Source organism: Buteo buteo, chromosome 1, assembly GCF_964188355.1.
Source record: "Buteo buteo chromosome 1, bButBut1.hap1.1, whole genome shotgun sequence".
Taxonomy (NCBI): domain Eukaryota; kingdom Metazoa; phylum Chordata; class Aves; order Accipitriformes; family Accipitridae; genus Buteo; species Buteo buteo.
The window spans coordinates 35,662,394-35,680,478 of NC_134171.1; positions in this window are offsets into that span (position 1 = coordinate 35,662,394).

The following is an 18,085-nucleotide window of genomic DNA, read 5'->3' on the forward strand; positions in this document are numbered from 1 at the left end:
AATTTGAGTTTCACACTACTTCTGTCAATGATTTTATGTCAGAAGGCAAAGCATTCATAGTGCATACGTAGTAGGTAATTGTCACAGTTAAACTGAAACCATTTGAAATATTTTTGACGGTGCTAAATGTGTGGATCAATGTGAGTATTATATTGTTGCATCTAGTCATGTGAAGTGGCAAGAACAAAAAGAAAAAAGAAAAAATCTCTGAGGTGATTGAGACAGAATGGACAAGGTATTTCATGTTTTATATAATCATCTGAATACAAAGTAGTGTGGACTTTTCCATTAGATTTGGACACCACATCCCAACTATCATGGGATGCTGCGTCCAAACTCTGCTGGATGCTGACAGCGGTTAGGCCTTCCAGCATTCCAGTTCTGTTCCTTAACCAGAGAAACTACACATACCTTTTTCTGGCATTGTCCTTGAATGGCCATCAGTCACTGCATGGAAATGTTTGAATCCTTTCTTACAGCTATCATCCAGGATCATGCTGGGGAAGGGTGAAGACCAACATGTTCCCATGCAGAATGTGTGGGAACTGTGCTCCTTCTGGAGTAGGAAGTGGGTAGGGAGGAAAGTATCCTATAATACTTGGAAAAAAAATGGAATAGACAGAAAAACAAGGAACAGAATAAAGTTTGTAAGGAGAGGTACTTAGTTGCTGCAATAAGTTTTTCTTTCTTTTTTAAGGTGTTCGTTATTCGCAGTGATGTTGATTTCCCCTTTCCCTTCTTTCCATTCTCCCCTCCTTCTCCAAAGCAAAATGAAATTGGGCTTTATCAGGAGACAAACTTCAGCAAAGTCATTCTCATGACTCAATAAACTTTTGCATATTGGTGGTGACTGAGTCACAGAAAGTGTGTCCAACTCCACATGCGAAAGATATCAAAAACCAGAATCAATTTTCTTAAGGCAGAACTGTGGGCTGATTAGGTTTGGTGGATGTTAGGAGAGCAACAAGAGTAGGCTTAGTTACTGGTAAGTCCGTGAAAAGAGAAAACTCAATAACAAAGTAGAAAAATAAAGCAAAAATAAACAAGGTCAGAGTCTGTGGTTTCCCTACGGTGACTGTTCATGTTTTTACTTTAGCAACCTCTTTTCCTGTTGAGAAAATTACTACATATTCCAGAAATGTGCACACATTATCTAATACTGCAGTATATAGTATTTACTTGGTAACTTCTGCACTGTTTTCCTCACAGCCTTCCCCTTCACTTCACACCAGGTTTTGTAGGTTCTGCTGGTTCTGTTAACAGCATGAAAAAGAAATAATTACTACAGTGCTAATCATCCTCTTTTTCCCTGAAGCTCTGTGTCAACTGAAGATACAAAGTCCCCTTACAGAATAAAATCCAGAGTGATTCTAATCAATCAGCAGTTTCCTAGTTTATTTAGTTTTGTTTGTGTGGAGTGTAAAGATATTAGCATGGAACATAAAAATAATTTAGCAGAGAATTATGTTGTGAGCAGTTACACTATTATTCCTTACTGAGGTTTAAATGAAGAATTTTATTTAATCAAGTCTCCTATTGCACCTCATTAGTTCAAAGTTTCTTGTTTTGAAGTTCAAATATGAACTAAATGTTCTAAAATGTTCATCGATCTGCATCCAAAATCATTTTGACACCAAAATACTTTGTTGGCCTTACTTTAAAAGCTCTTTCCTGAGAGCACACAAAACTGTCATGGTCTTATTACAACTCACACAGTTCAGCATTTTAAATTTTTGAATGAAAATATTCACCAAATTAAAAAAAAAAATTACATACTTCTGATATTTGCAGAAAAGGGGAAAATGGGAAGAAGAAAGAAGTCAATTTAATTTCAACTGTTAATTTTTACAATTTACAATTTTTCTTCTGAACAGTACTGAGATTCATGCTTAACAAAAACTAGATATTGGATTAAGATTTAAATGACTGCATTTTGTCTCTAAATATAATGGAAAACTCTTGGGAAATCATATGTGTTCTATACAAACTTTTTGATCACAGAGTTGTAAAATTCCATCTTATTTTAAATGTTTGAAATTTAGCTCTTCTGGAAACTAGGGTGCAAATAATGCTTGCTTTTTTTTTTCACTGAAAATATAAAATGAAAATGGTGTCAGTGCTTTACAGATACTAACATTCTGATAATATTTATTGAAAGAATTTTAAGCCAGTATTTTAACATTATTGTTTTCTCACCATTTTCTTCATGGAACTTTTTTCCTTCCACTTTTGAATATAGCAGGGCCTTGCTTCAAATGTGAATGCATGCTCATGCATTTTCATACTTGCTCTTTGCTGGGTTAGGGCAAGTGAGTTGTACTGTGATCTATCAAAGTTATCCTATTATCCAGAAAGGTTAAGGTGACCTTTCTGTTAGTTATTAAGGAAAGTAAAAACCTTATTTTGCTGTTATGTTATTACATTGTCATATCTGGGATGCTTGCTAGTCAATGAAAAGTTAAGTTACAATATCCTAATAGAATGCCATGTATTACACATTTTATACTATAGAATCCTATCACAAGGATTAATAAATTGTTTCACCAAAGTGAGTTATAGAGCTAATACATTTCATCTTACACTGATTAATATATTAAGTTATTTTTATCTATTTGATATATTCTTCATTTCCTAAATATGGTATAAAAATGTGATTAAGAAATTGTCACTTGGGAGCTTTCATATCACGCTCCTGAACACTATCCTTCTGCAAGATTACATTAAATAATTGCTTTATTTTTAGCAATAATGCTAACTGTAACACACACCCACCCCTTTTTTATCTTTCAAAAATAACTTTAGCCTGACTAGGCAGGAAGAATCTTAGCAAAGTAACAAGTTGCACTGAACTTACATGTAGATACCTGAAGAAAAAGGGATGTGATGGCTCATTCCTCTTTCCAAGGAGTTGCCTATGTCTACGTTTTGAGTAGTCTTTTAGTTTCCTGAGTATTTCTCAAGATTCCTGAAGTTGAGAGAAACTGAGGGATATCAGTCACCATGTCACCATGTCTATGGCCATTTGACAAGACATGAAGAGAAGATTGGGTTTGTATCTCTCCCTGTATATAGAGCTGCAGCAAAAATTACTGGTTTTCAGTCTGTGTTTGAAGGTATAAACGCAGTTGCATATAGATACAGACAATATCTCTCAAAAAACAAGTGCCTTGGTATAGTGGAAATAAGTTTCCATCTCATCACACTCTGACTACTACAGGTTCCTGATGCCAAAAAAAAAAAAAAGGGCAAATTAAAAGCTACAGTTCAGCATATCAAAAGAACAGAATAATTTTATAGTATGTGTAAAATTGACAACCAGAAATTACCAGCGCATACTCAAATACATATTAAAATTATTTGTATGCTTCTTAAAACTGATCCTTAGGCTACTCAGGGTCTGCATATTGTTTTCCTAGTTTTATTTTTTTATCAATCTAATTGATTGGCTGATCAGACAACAATGAAATGCCTGTTGACCAGGCATTAATGTGGTTTGCCTGAGAATGTGTGTCTTGAACTTGTGTGATATAATATATGAATGCTTTATTATTTCTTTTTTACCTGTAAGGCATCATAGAAGAGATCAGTAGATATTTTTTTGCAATCAGAATGGTAACAGTAGAGAAGATTAATGTCTATAGTTCTATTTTTAATTATTCTATGCATTCAGCAATTCAGTATGCTGTTTCAAAAATACATAGTCTGTCACCAAAAAAAAATAATTTTTTTTCTTCATGTCTGAGGAAATATTAGATCAAATCTGAAACCACAGCAAAGGAATAATTTTTATCTCTCAAATGAACCTTTCAGCAGTGCATCTTCTATGTTCTACAGGAAGTAAACACCTCAACAAGCACCCAAATCAAATTATTTTCTGGTTTTTATATATCTTGTATGATACATTATTTCATTGTGGAGCAATTATTTCTGTTATTCTCTCTAAAAGCTATAAAGGTTTGTGTTCAAGTTTTCTATACCATTGTCTTGATAATAGGGTTTCTTTTATGCCCATCATATATGGTTTAAATCTCAATGACCTTATCCATGAAACTGATAGAAAATATATCCCTTAAGAAATACTGTACTGCATAAGCAGAAATAATCTGACTTCACTATCCTTTCACTGTTAAAAGCTATAATTTGAATACTGGTGTGGACCACTGCTTTCACCACTATAACACAGAACAGCTTCTTAATACATATAATATTAGTTTGATTAGCCATATAAAAACTGAAACAAATCTGTATTTCCTTTCAGGCTGCTAATTTACTGAAAGTTTTTTTGTGGTTATTGAATGTTCAACTTAAATGTTTAAATATCACTGTTTGCTGAAGGGAATTACTTTGAAGAATGGTGCTGATCCTGACAAGAGCAGATGTCTACTTATATGCTCAACCAACCTCAACTAAAACTCACTTTCAGTAATGAATACTTCTAATAGCTGCTTACAAATAATAAAAGGACCAAAAGTTATTTGTAGAAAAAGTTCCCCAGTAACATGTGAAGTGGTAGGAAAAATTATAAGGTACTAACAATTCACAGACTGTAAAAGACAAAGTTCTCAAGTTTATCCAGATGAATGTTTCAGATAGCTTTTTTTTTACTCTCCCTGCTTTTTCTCTTGTATGCTTTATTAATTGTCTTTAAAAAAGACACAGATGAAGATGTTTTGCTGACTAGCCACCAATAGTTGAAGAGGGTAATAAAAATATAAGTACATACATTTCATCACTATTTTAGTGACCATGATTAAACTTGAAATAGCTTTTCAATTCTAGGTTTTAACAGAAATAATTCTTGAACTGCAGGTCCAAATCCAAGGAAATGTTTCAGCAAGTATTTTTAAATTATTTTTTATTTTAATTGTGCAACACTTTCTACTAGTCCTAGATTTACTGCTTTGTTTCAACACTCTAAGCCAAATCTGGGATATTTCTGCAATCCAACTGGCCATGATATAGACATCTGAATTGTTTACAACTTCAGAATTATTTGCAGCTGGGCTGATTCTATCATCCTTTTTTTTATGTAGCCTACTGAAATTCTGCAAATCCCTACAAGATACTGAAATCCCTACATGAAAATCAAATTTTCCACTACCCATACAAAGATTGTCCAGTGGTCAAGACTGTCACTATTGGATCCACTGTGAAAGGAGACACTCAGTATTAGAAAATCTCACTGAGGTTGTCTTAAACACTTTTGTTCCCTTTTATGCATGTTTCAAAAGGCTTAATTCTGCTTCTGTTCCTTAAATCAATATCAGGGCCCTGAGCACATCCTCCTCCTGGAGGTTTGGTGCATGGCTTCAAGCATTATCATTACTGTTTACTTTCTATAACTATAATTGATGCAGTAAATACAAACGCATTGTGGCCACACTTCAAATGTAGCAAGTCAGAATAATTAAAATATCTGTAATCTAATTCCTTTCAGCTGCTTATATAAGAAAAATTATAAAAGCGCAATTAGTTCAGTTATAACAACAGATACTTTTTGAAAGTATTTCCCTGCAATATCCTAAAATGAAATCCTATTTGCTTATAAGAAGTGTAAACAGGAAACTTTCTCACTGCAAATGAAATTCTCGGCTTTAACTTAATCTCTTGTTTTCAAAATACCTAGTAAAGCAAGAATCACATCTCACTTCCTCTGTGTGCCACAAAAACAATTAACCTTGCAAAAAACTGTGACCTTCTTCATCTGCTTGAAACATCAACCAAATTGCCTCCTTCGAAATAGCAGAGTTATTAAAAGCATTTTAGGATCTTCAAATGAGGTAGCCTCCAGTGTGCTATGTGGCATTTTTGCTTTTTTGCCTGAGATCAGTGAAATCTCCCTGAATTCCACTTGTATTCCAAGAAGCAGAAAATAGCTCAGGTATAACTTCCAAATCAACTCTCTGCCTCTTCAGCAGTGCTCACCCTGCATTCACCATGCACTTGGTGGCCATTTTGGAGCATGATTTCTGTTCTGCCTTAGGGACTTCTCCTCTCTTACACCAAGCCACAATCACATTTGTCAGGTTTCTGATAAGGTCATGAAATTGGCACCTTTGTCCATCTCCCTTCCTCGTGCTACGTTGCCAAACATTCTCAGACCTTTGTAGTATAAACTGGTGGCCTGTCTCCTGTGCTTTAATAGGTCTGGCGGTTTGCTTATAAAAATTAAGTAAGTCAGAGAAGCTTCTGTGCAGCATGACAGCTACAGAGGCGTAACTGCTTCTTAGCATGCTCTTGCCTTCAAAGCAAGATAGCAGGAAACTACACCATCAGAAACCTTGTACCACAATCTTGCTTTTTCTTGTGATGTAGTGCACCTACCAGTGCAGCTGATGTGGAAAGCCTGTGTTTCTGAGGGAAATTAAGGGAAGACAGACACCCAGGTGTGACAGTGGATCAGCATGACAGAACAGTCTGCAGGACAGGGGAAGGTGTCCTGGACTGGTGACAACTGACAACAGTATATTTTTGTTACAATATCTTTTTGTAGAAATAACTTCTTTTCAATTATCCCTCTTTGTTTTCTCTTCACTGCCATTTTTCTTTAAAAAAGGTTGCAGGACAGTGACATTAAAAGAAAAATAAATTGAATGGTTAAGCTTTTTTATTGCTTGTTCAAACCAATTCCTCATAAACACACTATTTGAAAGTGGGATTGACTCCCCCTCAGGAGGAATGACTTGCCTGTTCCAGAACAGATTAAACCCTTTAAGAGAATAAGCATGTAGCAATTTAGTATGAGCAGCTCTTTGACCCATCTGCCCTCCCTGGTGATGCTTCTGTTCCCCTGCACATGCAGATCTGAATGACAGATTATTTTTTTTAATGCTGTACCTCCTGGGCTGCAAGGCTTCCAGCATCTGCAATCATATGCACGTTAGAGATGCTGTCCCCTGCTTGCATTCTTCTTTCTCTCTCCTTTATGTAGGATTTGGACTAGCAAATTCTCTTTTCTAAACAAAAGCATAATTTTGAAAGGATTTCAGAAAGGGAAATGCTAGTACCTGTTTCACAGCTAGCTTTTCACTTGTAAATTTGTGTTAAACCTGCACTAGGGCTTATAGCCAATTCTGCAATTGGCTGTAACTGGGAAACAAAGCAAAAAAAAAGTTCTGGAGCCATTTTTTTCAGAAGGAAGTACAAATTCATCAGAATATAGGGACAAGTGTAGAAAAGTATGGAAGAAATAAATGTAAATCTCAACATTTTTGAATCTTTCAAATTCGTATTTCACTTCAGATGGGTAAAATGCCTTCTGTGTTCGGAGCCAAAGTATTCCTCAGGTGAAAATTGGGGTATCAGCCCTTGTTGCACATACAAAAAAATACCTACCTTCCAAATCACTCTATATAGTATGAGTGAATCTGAAGAGAACTAGGCAAAAGAAACTGAGGGCAGCAAAAATTTCTCTCTGGAGGTTTTTTTACTCAGTGGAAGTGCTGCCTTGTCCAAGAGACTGCCTAAAGTTAGGCCTGAGACAAAACAGAAAATCCAGAGCTTCAGATGAAACGGGGATGGATAAGGACTGCCAAAGTCTTGCATTAAAATTGTTGTTACAGGCAAAAGGAAACACAGCACACATACAGAGCTAGGAATCCATTGTTAGTCTAATTAAACTTTTAATAGTCTAATAGTCTAAATTGTCTAGTTAATACAGAAAAAACTCATTAATAATGAAGTTAATACTTGCACAAAATTTTCTATTATCAGCCTCTTTTCTCCGTCATCCATCCTGTGTCCCTCTGGCTCCAAAGGCTGACAGTTTCAATCTTGCTCAAGAAGATTTGGGGGCAGGGAGGTAGTAACAGTTTTCCACTTATTCTTTTGTATTGCAGCAATCACAAATTGTATTCAAAATAAAGGCTGCTCCCTTTCATTTTCGCTAGGGAAAAAAACAACCCACAGACAATTTTTAATATGATAGCCCAGACTGTTTCCCACTACACTAATCTAACTTGCAAAAATGTGGAGACATATTTAAACATTTTGTTGGGATCCTCTTATCTTTCCTATTATCTCTGCAATATCTACTGTAATGATCACTCAGTACACATATGCACCAGAAATACAAGACTAGCGTTAGAACTTATTGCAGGGGAAAGAGAGAGATTCAACTTTACATTTGAAAAGAAGGGTATTTCCAAGAGTAGCCTTACGTAAAATTATCCCTCAGGAGAGCAGTAATTGGAAGCTCAGCCCTATGAGCTTTTCTTAAATTGACATATTTCCTTATTTCCCACGTTCACTGTAAGAACATGGTATGTAACAGATCACATGGGAAGAGAGTTTTGAGAAACATCATACCGCTGGGGTAAGTTGAGACCTTTGTCTTATGCATAGTCTTTAGTGAAGAACATACAGAATGAAAAATATTTGACTAATTCCAAGCCTCCGTATCTGAACTCACCTTGAGTACTCTTATTCTGGGGGACTTTATGAAAGATTTATAACATAGAGAATGTTTTGAAGTGCCTTCTGAAAACAATGTAACAGCTTGTATTGTGTTTGCATGGCAAGGTTTTGGTAGTGGGCGTGCTGCAGGCAGGGCTGTCTTCTGTGGGAAGGTGCGGAAACTGCCCCCATGCAAGGACACAGCCAACGCCAGCCAGCTCCAAGTCGGACCCACCTCTGCCCAAGGCTGAGCCCATCAGCGACAGTGGTAGAACATCTAGGATAATGTTTTTAAGAAGGGGGAAAAGTCACTGCACAACAGCAATTGCAGCTGGAGAGAGGAGTGAGAATATGTGCCAGAAACAACCCTGCAGACAGCAAGGTCAGTGAAGAAGGACAGGGAGGAGGTGCTCCAGGCATTGGAGCAGAGATTCCCCTGCAGCCCATGGTGGTGGAAAAAGACTTAACTGCAAGGTTCACGCAAACAACTTGAACTTCACTCACAGACTTAACTGCAAGGTTCAAGCAAATGATTTGTTTGAACTTCACTTACAGACTTAACACGCCACTATTGCAGGTTTTACAAACACAATGGAGGAATGCACTATTGCAATTTTTTAAGGCAGGAGTAGTCCATTATTACAACCACAAGCGATTCACAGACAACCACAAGCATGCATGCATTTACAAACTTAAGGCATGAACAATATTCACTTACCCCTCCAGGGGTTACCTCGACCAGCATCCCAATCAAGGGGGGAAAGGGTTTTCTTCACAAGCCAACTGTAGACTCGGAGAAGTGACTCCCCCATTTCCAACCTGAATCTTAGAGTTTTTATCCCCTGACTTGTGGAATGGTGTGTATGACTATGTCTGAATGGATTATCATATATGCCTAAATGGATTATGTACATCTGAGTGGAGTTTCCTCTTATCTTTCCTTTGCTGGTCTGTGATTGTTTGAATACACAAGGTTGTCATTTGAAACCGAAGCTGAAACCCTCTAGTTTTTGGGTTGTTTTTTTTACCTTGCTTCCTCACCTGTGGTGAAGACCATGGTGAGGCAGGCTGTCCCCCTGCAGCCCATGCAGGTCCACAGTGGAGTAGATGTCCACCTGCAGCCCGGGGAGGTCCACAGTGGAGTAGATGTCCAGCCACAGCCCATGGAGGACCCCACGCTGGAGCAGGTGGATGTGCCCTGAAGGAGGCTGTAACCTCATGGAAAGCCTGTGCTGGAGCAGACTCCTAGCAGGAACTGCAGCCCCATGGAGAGGAGCCCACACTGGAGGAGGTCTTCTGGGAGGACCTGTGGCCCCACACGAGACCCACACTGGAGCAGTCTGTTCCTGAAGGACTGTACCCCATGGCAAGGACCCACGCTGGAGCAGTTCATGAAGAACTGCAGCCTGTGGGAAGGACCCACATTGAAGAAGTTCATCAAGGATTGTTTCTCGTGGGTGGGACCCCATGTTGGAGCAGGGGAAGAGCATAATGAGGAAAAAGTGGCAGAGACACAGCCTTATGAACTGATCACGACTCCCATTCCCTGTCCCTCTGCACCACTTGGGGGCAGGAGGTAGAGAAATCAGGAGTGAAGTTGACCCTGGGAAGAAGGAAGGGGTGGGAGGAAAGTGGTTTTAGATTTGTTCTTATTTCTCATTATCCTATTCTGATTTTGATTGGCCGTAAGTTAAATTAAATCTTGCATTGCCTCAGCCTTGAGAATGATGAAAGACATATTAAAACATTTAAATTCCTCATGTATAACCCTTTGCATGCAAATCCAGCCTTTCCTAGATACTTCTGGAAAATAAATTTTTCCATTTGAGAGCTGAAAACTTCCTGATTTTCAGACTATTCTGTAAAGTCAAGGAGAGTGCACATATGTGGCCCTACATTCCTCAAATGACCTCATACACTCCAGTACCAAAACATACACCCCAATACAAACAGCAAACCTTTGATTCTCAGTAAGAGACCAAAAGCAATAACTAGAGGATATCTAAGGAAAACAGGAGACTTCAAAACCAGTGTTACCATTTCGTCTGCCTGCAACTACAAGGACTTTGAAGACATAGCAGTAAAACTGTGCATTTCATAAAGACAAGTGGAGAACACTATTTCTGTAATGCTATGGAAATGCTTATTTACTTGATGTTTTGGGTCTGTGTAGTGGGGTTTTGGTAGCGGGGGAGGGGCTACAGAGGTGGCTCCTGTGAGAAGCTGCTAGAAGCTTCCCAGGCTCCAAGTTGGACCCACCTCTGGCCAAGGCCGAGCCTATCATCAACAGTGGTAGCATCTCCGGGAGAACAGATTTAAGAAGGAGAACCAGTAGTCAGTGGGGGGATTAGAATGTAAGAGGAACACCTATGCAGACACAGAGGTCAGTGAAGAAGGAAGGGGAGGAGGTTGATACCCCTGTAGCCTGTGGTGAGACGGCAGGCTGTCCCCCTGCAGCCCATGGAGGTGAGCAGGGGAGCAGATGCCCACCTGCAGCCCGGGGATGACCCCACACCAGAGCAGGTGGATTCCCCTGAAGATGGCCATGACTCCATGGGAGAGCCAGCACTGGAGCAGCCTGTTCCTGAAGATTTGTGGCCCATGGAAAGAACCCATGGCAGAGAAATTTGTGAAGGACTGTCTCCTGTGGGAGGGACCCCACACTGGAGCAGGGGACAAGTGAGGAGTCCTGCCCCTGAGGAAGAAGGAGCGGCAGGGACAACGTGTGATGAATTGACCTGAACCCCCATTCCCCATACCCCTGCACTGCTCGGGGGGGAAGAGGTAGAGAAAACCGAGAATGGAGTTGAGCCAGGAAGGAGGGATGGGTGGGGGGAAGGTGGTTTAAGATTTAGGGTTACTTCCCATTATCCTTTTTTTGTTTTGATTAGTAGTAAATTAAATTGATTTTGTTTTTTCCCCAAGCCGATTCTGTCATTTGCCCATGACCATAAGTGGTGAGTGATCCATCCCCATCCTTGTCTCGACCCACAAGCCTGCCTTTATATTTTCTCCTCCTCATCCCACTGGGGGTGGAGAAGTGAGTGAGTGGCCTTGTCGTGATTTGTTGCCGGCTGGGCTTAACCCAAAACCCTCAATAATACTTTTGAGTAAGAAAAGTTGACTTCAGCTACAGCAGGATGTATCTACCTACCTTTCTTATTTTTCCAGAAAGATAAACATAAAAGAGCTGGGTACAATAAAAGTTCATAGGATTAAAATTTAGCCACTTTTGTTTCAGTATACAGTTGGAAAACATAAAGTACACAATCATCTTTATATGTAGTTTGTTGGAGGGAACACAGGCAGGGACTAGTTAAGAAATAACAAGAGCTTCCCAGGGCTAGCTAATAATGTGCTTAAAAAGGAGAAAGAACACTCACAAAACCTTGAGAACAAATGAAAACATGCAACAAGCAAGTAAAATATTTAAATACTGAATTTAAACGGAAAAAAAAAAAATGTTCCCATGGTCCAATGTGTTTTTCTTGGCAGAAGTAATCTCTCGTAATGATTCAGCATTCAATAGCACACAAAATAGCATAAAATGGAAAAAATATGCTGTCTTTTCTCCTTCCTCTCTTTTCCCCTATCCTTTGTTATTATCTGTGCCTAAAATGAATTGATATTGTTATTTCAATGTAATTTTGAGGTTTTGCTTTGTCTTCAGCTTTTGGCCTGCAGGTCAGTTCTCATCCTTTTTTTCTTCATGCTTTTAATCAGTGAAATCTCATACAGTTGCATTTTTACACTTCTATTTCAACAGAAAATTTCTTCTTTTTTTTCTGTCTGGAATGTGAGGCACTAACTTGCATCCCTTATTTCTGCAACATTGAAACATGTCACTGGGTACAAAATTGTCTAGTAATGTGGGAAGTACTTTTTGCTGGTTTACTACCTAAAATGTAAAACCAAATAGTTCACATGGCTACACATTAACCATAAATGTGGGGAGATTTGTAATTATTTGCCCAATTCAACATGTGAGGCTCTCAACTGAATGCTACTCTTTAGTTCACATGACCCAGCCTGGCATGTAGTACTTAAAGCCGTGGGATAAAGATACACATACAGTGGATTTTCAGAGGATTTGTCCTTCTGTGTTCCAGGTCATACGATGGAGAAAATTTCACTGTGCTACTGCCCAAGAAACATAGTTGTAGCAGCCACTTTGAGCATGTAATTTTTCTAGATGTAATCAACTGCCATCTATCACTGCACCACCTCTTCCTTTCCAAGGCAGTGCACAGCAGACCCTACAAGAATGAAAACTTCAATAGAGTACAATATTTAACAATATCCTGGTGTATTGTGGTAAGCTGTACTTGCAAGAAACCTTTGTACATGTGAAGAACACTACTGACATACTGAGGATGGCTCTAATAAATACAAAGTTCACTCCCTCTTTGATTATAAAGCATAAAAAGCTACAGACAATCACTCCCCTTTTATTACAAGAGTCTTCCAGACTGAAGGTGGCAATTATGTAGAGGATTCCCAATAGTAGCTCAAAAAGAAAAAGAAGTGCTAATGCATGGTGGGTTGGAGGAAGGAGTGAAACGATGTAGTGAAAGTAGAAGTGAAACTACCAAAGTGCCATTGTAACAGAGTGTCCTGGTTTCAGCTGGGATAGAGTTAACTGTCTTCCTAGTAGCTGGTACAGTGCTATGTTTTGAGTTCAGTATGCGAATAACACACTGATGTTTTCAGTTGTTGTTCAGTAATGTTTAGTCTAAAGTGAAGGATTTTTCAGCTTCTCGTGCCCAGCCAGCAAGAAAGCTGGAGGGGCACAAGAAGTTGGCACAGGACACAGCCATGGCACCTGACCCAAACTGGCCAACAGGGTATTCCATACCACGGGACGTCACGTCTAGTATATAAACTGGGGGGAGTGGGGGCAGGGAATCACCGCTCGGGGACTGACTGGGTGTCAGTCGGCGGGTGGTGAGCAATTGCCCTGCGCATCACTTGTACATTCCAATCCTTTTATTATTACTGTTGTCATTTTATTAGTGTTATCATTATCATTATCAGTTTCTTCTTTTCTGTTCTATTAAACCATTCTTACCTCAACCCACAAGTTTTACTTCTTTTCCCGATTTTCTCCCCCATCCCACTGCATGGGGGGGAGTGAGTGAGCAGCTGCGTGGTCCTTAGTTGCTGGCTGGGGTTAAACCACAACACAGAGGCACTTGCAGAACCTGTGGCTACCAGAATCTGTAACCAGACACAGACTAGAGGGAATTCTTTGCTCACCCCCCTTGGGATTACCTCTAAGTGGGAACATCCTCGTGTTTTCCTCAAAAACCTGTGCCATAAGGCTGCCTGTTTGCTAGTCCATTTAGTTACTCTGATGGGTGAACACTGGAGTGAAAGTTAAGCAGGCATGAGCTAACAGAGTCAGCAGCAAGCAGAACATCAGTAAATAACTGAAAAGGCAGAATGCAGAAGATGGTGAATGCGTGCAGCAGCAGATCACATATATGTATGATTTAAGGGAAAATGAGGGTGCTCTTGAATCCACAAAGCCCTGCAGAGTAGGGAAAAAGATAACATGTCAAAAACATTTTTTTAAAAATTAGAGAAAAAAAAGTATTCATATTAATGTAATGAAAATTCAAAATATTGATGTTCCAAGGAAAGTGGTTAAAAGAAGTGGTTGTTAATTTTCTTAGTGCCCAATATGTCCCCTATCCTTTATTGGTTTTCACGCAAAGTCCCAGCCCAAAAGCCTCCGCAAGCACTGACCAAAAATGGTTGCTGAGCTGCCCGATTGGGTCAGTTACAGATCAGCCACTGTTGCAACCTTCCAGTTCTCCCCCACAAGTAGTGCACAGACCTCCAACATGCTGCTTGGAAATATTTGCCTTGGAGCTAAGACCACAAACAAAAGGAGAAGTAGACCATAAGCATTGTTGTATACAAAAGCTAAAACAACATGACTCTTCAGAAGCCTCTCTAGGTCAGAATTACTTATCAGTTGGACCACATGCTTATGAATTCATGATAATTTTATTGTCATAAATGTTTCAGTTATTAAATTGTTTGGAGTTATTACACTTCCTTGTTTGGATGCAGTTGGTTGTGCTAGTACCACATATCTTACTCTGTGGATGAGTCCTTTTTTTGTTTTGTGATGGCTACTGCACCGCAGGACAGGCAGAAGCTTATGGAAGAAGCAAGTGAACATTCACAGCTGAAGGGAACATTCCTCATGTACAGTGGGGCAAGCAAGAGGAAGAAACTCATGAAACAGGGAGTCAGTAGCCCTGTTTGTAAATTGGGATGCTCATGAGGAAAGGGGATTTGCTTGCCAGGCCCCAAACATGACAGAGTATAGATTTTTTTTTTTCCCTAAGAAAACAGAGAACACTGGGAGGAGTTTGCTCAGCTGAACACACTTGGATTACAGAGCAGGCCTGTGAAGGAATATGCCTCCTAGTGACACTGGAGATTGGCAGTTTAGATTTGCTGTCAGACCTGTTAATTTGATCTGTCTCACCTGGTTATTCTGAGCTGGTTTGGGATTTTTTTATTTAAAAGAGTTATTTTGCTCAGCTTAGTATTTTGCCTTCTCTTGATAGGCCATTTTCAGGACAGAAACATTTTGCTGTCCCCAAGACCTTCCTCACCTCATGAAAACTGGGGGAGTTTTGCCTCCATGCTCCTGCCAGCTCAGGGCCCCCTTACAAAGGGCTTGATCAACTCAGATATTTCCAGAAGTGTATGCTGGGCATGAGATACTCTTACTCTTTTCCTAAATTAACTGTAGTTAACATGTTGCTTAGTTGGTTTTCTTCCCTTTTGGGGCACATTCCGCCCAGCAGAATTGGGTACACGTTAAATCTATTATTTGGGAGTAGAAAGGAAACAGCTCTCTGCAACACATACTTGCCATGGACTTACAAATGCTCCTTTGGACTGAAAATATATTTTCTTGCTTGGAAGGTATATTTGTTAGTAATAGAAATCACACAACTGCTACATGAAGTCATTCTCCCCCTGCTTTCTGCAGATAATCGGTGTGGCATCCCTGTTCAGAACTGCGATCACTGGCTTTCAAGGCTCCAGGCAGCTGCAAAAATATTTTCTCTGTCTTGAAACATAGAAATATGTTGGGTTTTTTCACGTACATAAAATAGTTCCATACAAATTCTCAGTGACCCACTCGCATGACCGTTGCAGGAGGAAGAAGCAGTACTCACTTAGTGGCATTTATATGGGATAATGACTAGAAGCCTTATATTTGCAAGCTATTAGTAGAGAGGAAAGGGTGGAGGAGCTGGTAATAAGTAGTGTCTAGGAATTGGCTGATTTTGTCAACTCAGGTCCCAGGGAAGTTCATTAAAAAGCATGAAGGATATTAGAAGTTCAAACTTTGGCTGAAAACCAGTAAATGCTAATTAACGAGTGCCATGAGATGTGATGCAGCATTTGGAATGCCAGCAGCTATAGACCATCCGAGCTTGAAGAGAATGGGCAATTATTGAACTACGATTGGTTTTAATATAAATTAAAATAGGTAGCCTTCAAGAGAGAGGAGGTAGCAATTAGTTGTGATCCCCTACCCTTCCCTTACACAATGTCATATAGATACACTATTTCTGTCATACGTATAGAGCCAAATTACAGGCTGGGTTAATTATGAGGCTGACCATCTATGCTAATCTGCTTTTTGTTTCACATAGTAATTTCTGTAACTTTCCACAACCAACCTGAATACTAAATTATTTGCAAGGAACACTATTCTGAAAGGTCACCTGCCTAAAGCTAATTGTACTAAACAATCATACCTCTCCCTTACTTAAACTTGCATTCTGCAAGATACAAGCTTATCCTCTGAGACAACTATTTTTTCTTCCAAATATGAATTAATTTGCAAGTGTATATTCTCAAAAAAAGAATTCATTACTGATGGGGAAAAAACTGAGAGCAATTTAGGTCATTATTTTTGAGAGGTAGCCTTTATAGATTTGTTTATCATACAATCCTTAAATCTTTCTGTAGAAGACCCAGAAGGACCCCTCATCACAGCTGAATATTGTTAGTAGCATCCACTTAAAAAAAAAAAGTCATTCATCATATTCTTATTTTCATTCAGAAAAATAATGTTACATTATTTATGTAAAACATAAATGAAAAAATAAATTATGTAAAACAGCATTTATGTGGGGGTGGTGATCAAAGTGTTCATCACATTATGAATTTAAAATTAAGACTACAGATAAAGTGACTCAACCTGTGAGGCAAAGGGAGGCTGAAATGGCAGCGCCAGAAGCAAAATTCAAGAAAGAAAATATATCTGATCAAGCCCTTCTAGAGCCTGTATTAGTGACTTTGGTTCCCTATCCCAGGCATTTGTATAACTAGGAAGCAGCTGTGGAAAAATTGAGTTGCAGTGTTTTAAATAAGATTAGAATGAGCCCCCAGAAAACTTAATATGGACAAGTGAACTACAATGTGACTCATCTGCAGTGGTACGGGTTAGCTAATACTCTCCCTCCTTACTTACTCAACTTTAATTATTAGCTTATATTTCAAGTTTAAAAGAGGGCCTTCATTTCAGCCTTTCTTTAGCACAATACTTAAACTTTTCTTTAGACATATCTTTGAGATATTTGAATATAAAACTGTAGAAAGTCTAAATAGGATTAAAAACAGATTGGGTTGTATGGTATGCCAATATTCAGACTAGAGTTTGGCAAATTTAGTAAGATGAGATATGTAAGAGTAGTAGAAGTTCTGCTTTTACAGATACTATTTTCCATTCTCCTTAACATGTGAACACACAACAATTATCACCTGAAGAGGTTAATGTCTGTGTCACTGTTTAGGAATTAGTTGTCTAGAAAAATCTGGTAAAATGAGAATTCTTTGATACCTTTGAGTCCTTGAAAGCCCAGAAAGACTAAATCTGCAGCTTAACTACAGGCTAGATTGTACGGTACATGGATAAAAGGTTAACTTTTGTAAGCAGGCTGTACTTTTATGAGGATGACCACCCTCTAGATTCCACAAAAACACTGGTCTTTGCAAATACTGTTTTGGAGTCAGTGTGGAGTAGACAGTAGTGTTCAGTGGAAATGGAAAAAGTAAGGAGTCTTGGCATGCTGCACTCAAATACCACCAAATAAAATGTGGAGAGAGAGAGAAAGTCCTTGGAATAGAGTTGGGAACCCAGATCTTTCCTCTCCTGCATCAACTTCCCACCACCAGACTAGACAGGTTTTCATGTTTGTTCTTTTTCTAATTCACTGCTACAACAAGAGAAAGATCTTCTCCCAGCCACTATGCAGAAAAAGGCAGATTGCCTTCAACAAGAAATCAAACCCAAGGCTCCCATAGCATGGGTGAGTGGGCAACTTCAGAGCAGTTGAATAAAAGGTCATGTGGAGGGTTGCCCACAGTAGGTTCATCCTACAGAGAGCAACAACTGTAGACTCATACGCAGAGCATGTATCTTAGACTAATCCTCTGTGATGTACAAGAAGCAGGGAAGCATGTCATGTCTGGATCATGACAGAGCTTAGCTACAATAAGGACACCAGTCATCTTGGTCCTTTCTGTGTTTTTGAAAGAAATGTCTGTTAACAGTCATCTGCTTTGTTGCAGAAGATTGATGGAGAATATTTCTAAAGGGGATAAAAACCCTCTTATGTTCAGAAGAGAACATCTGGCTGCTATGGAGCTA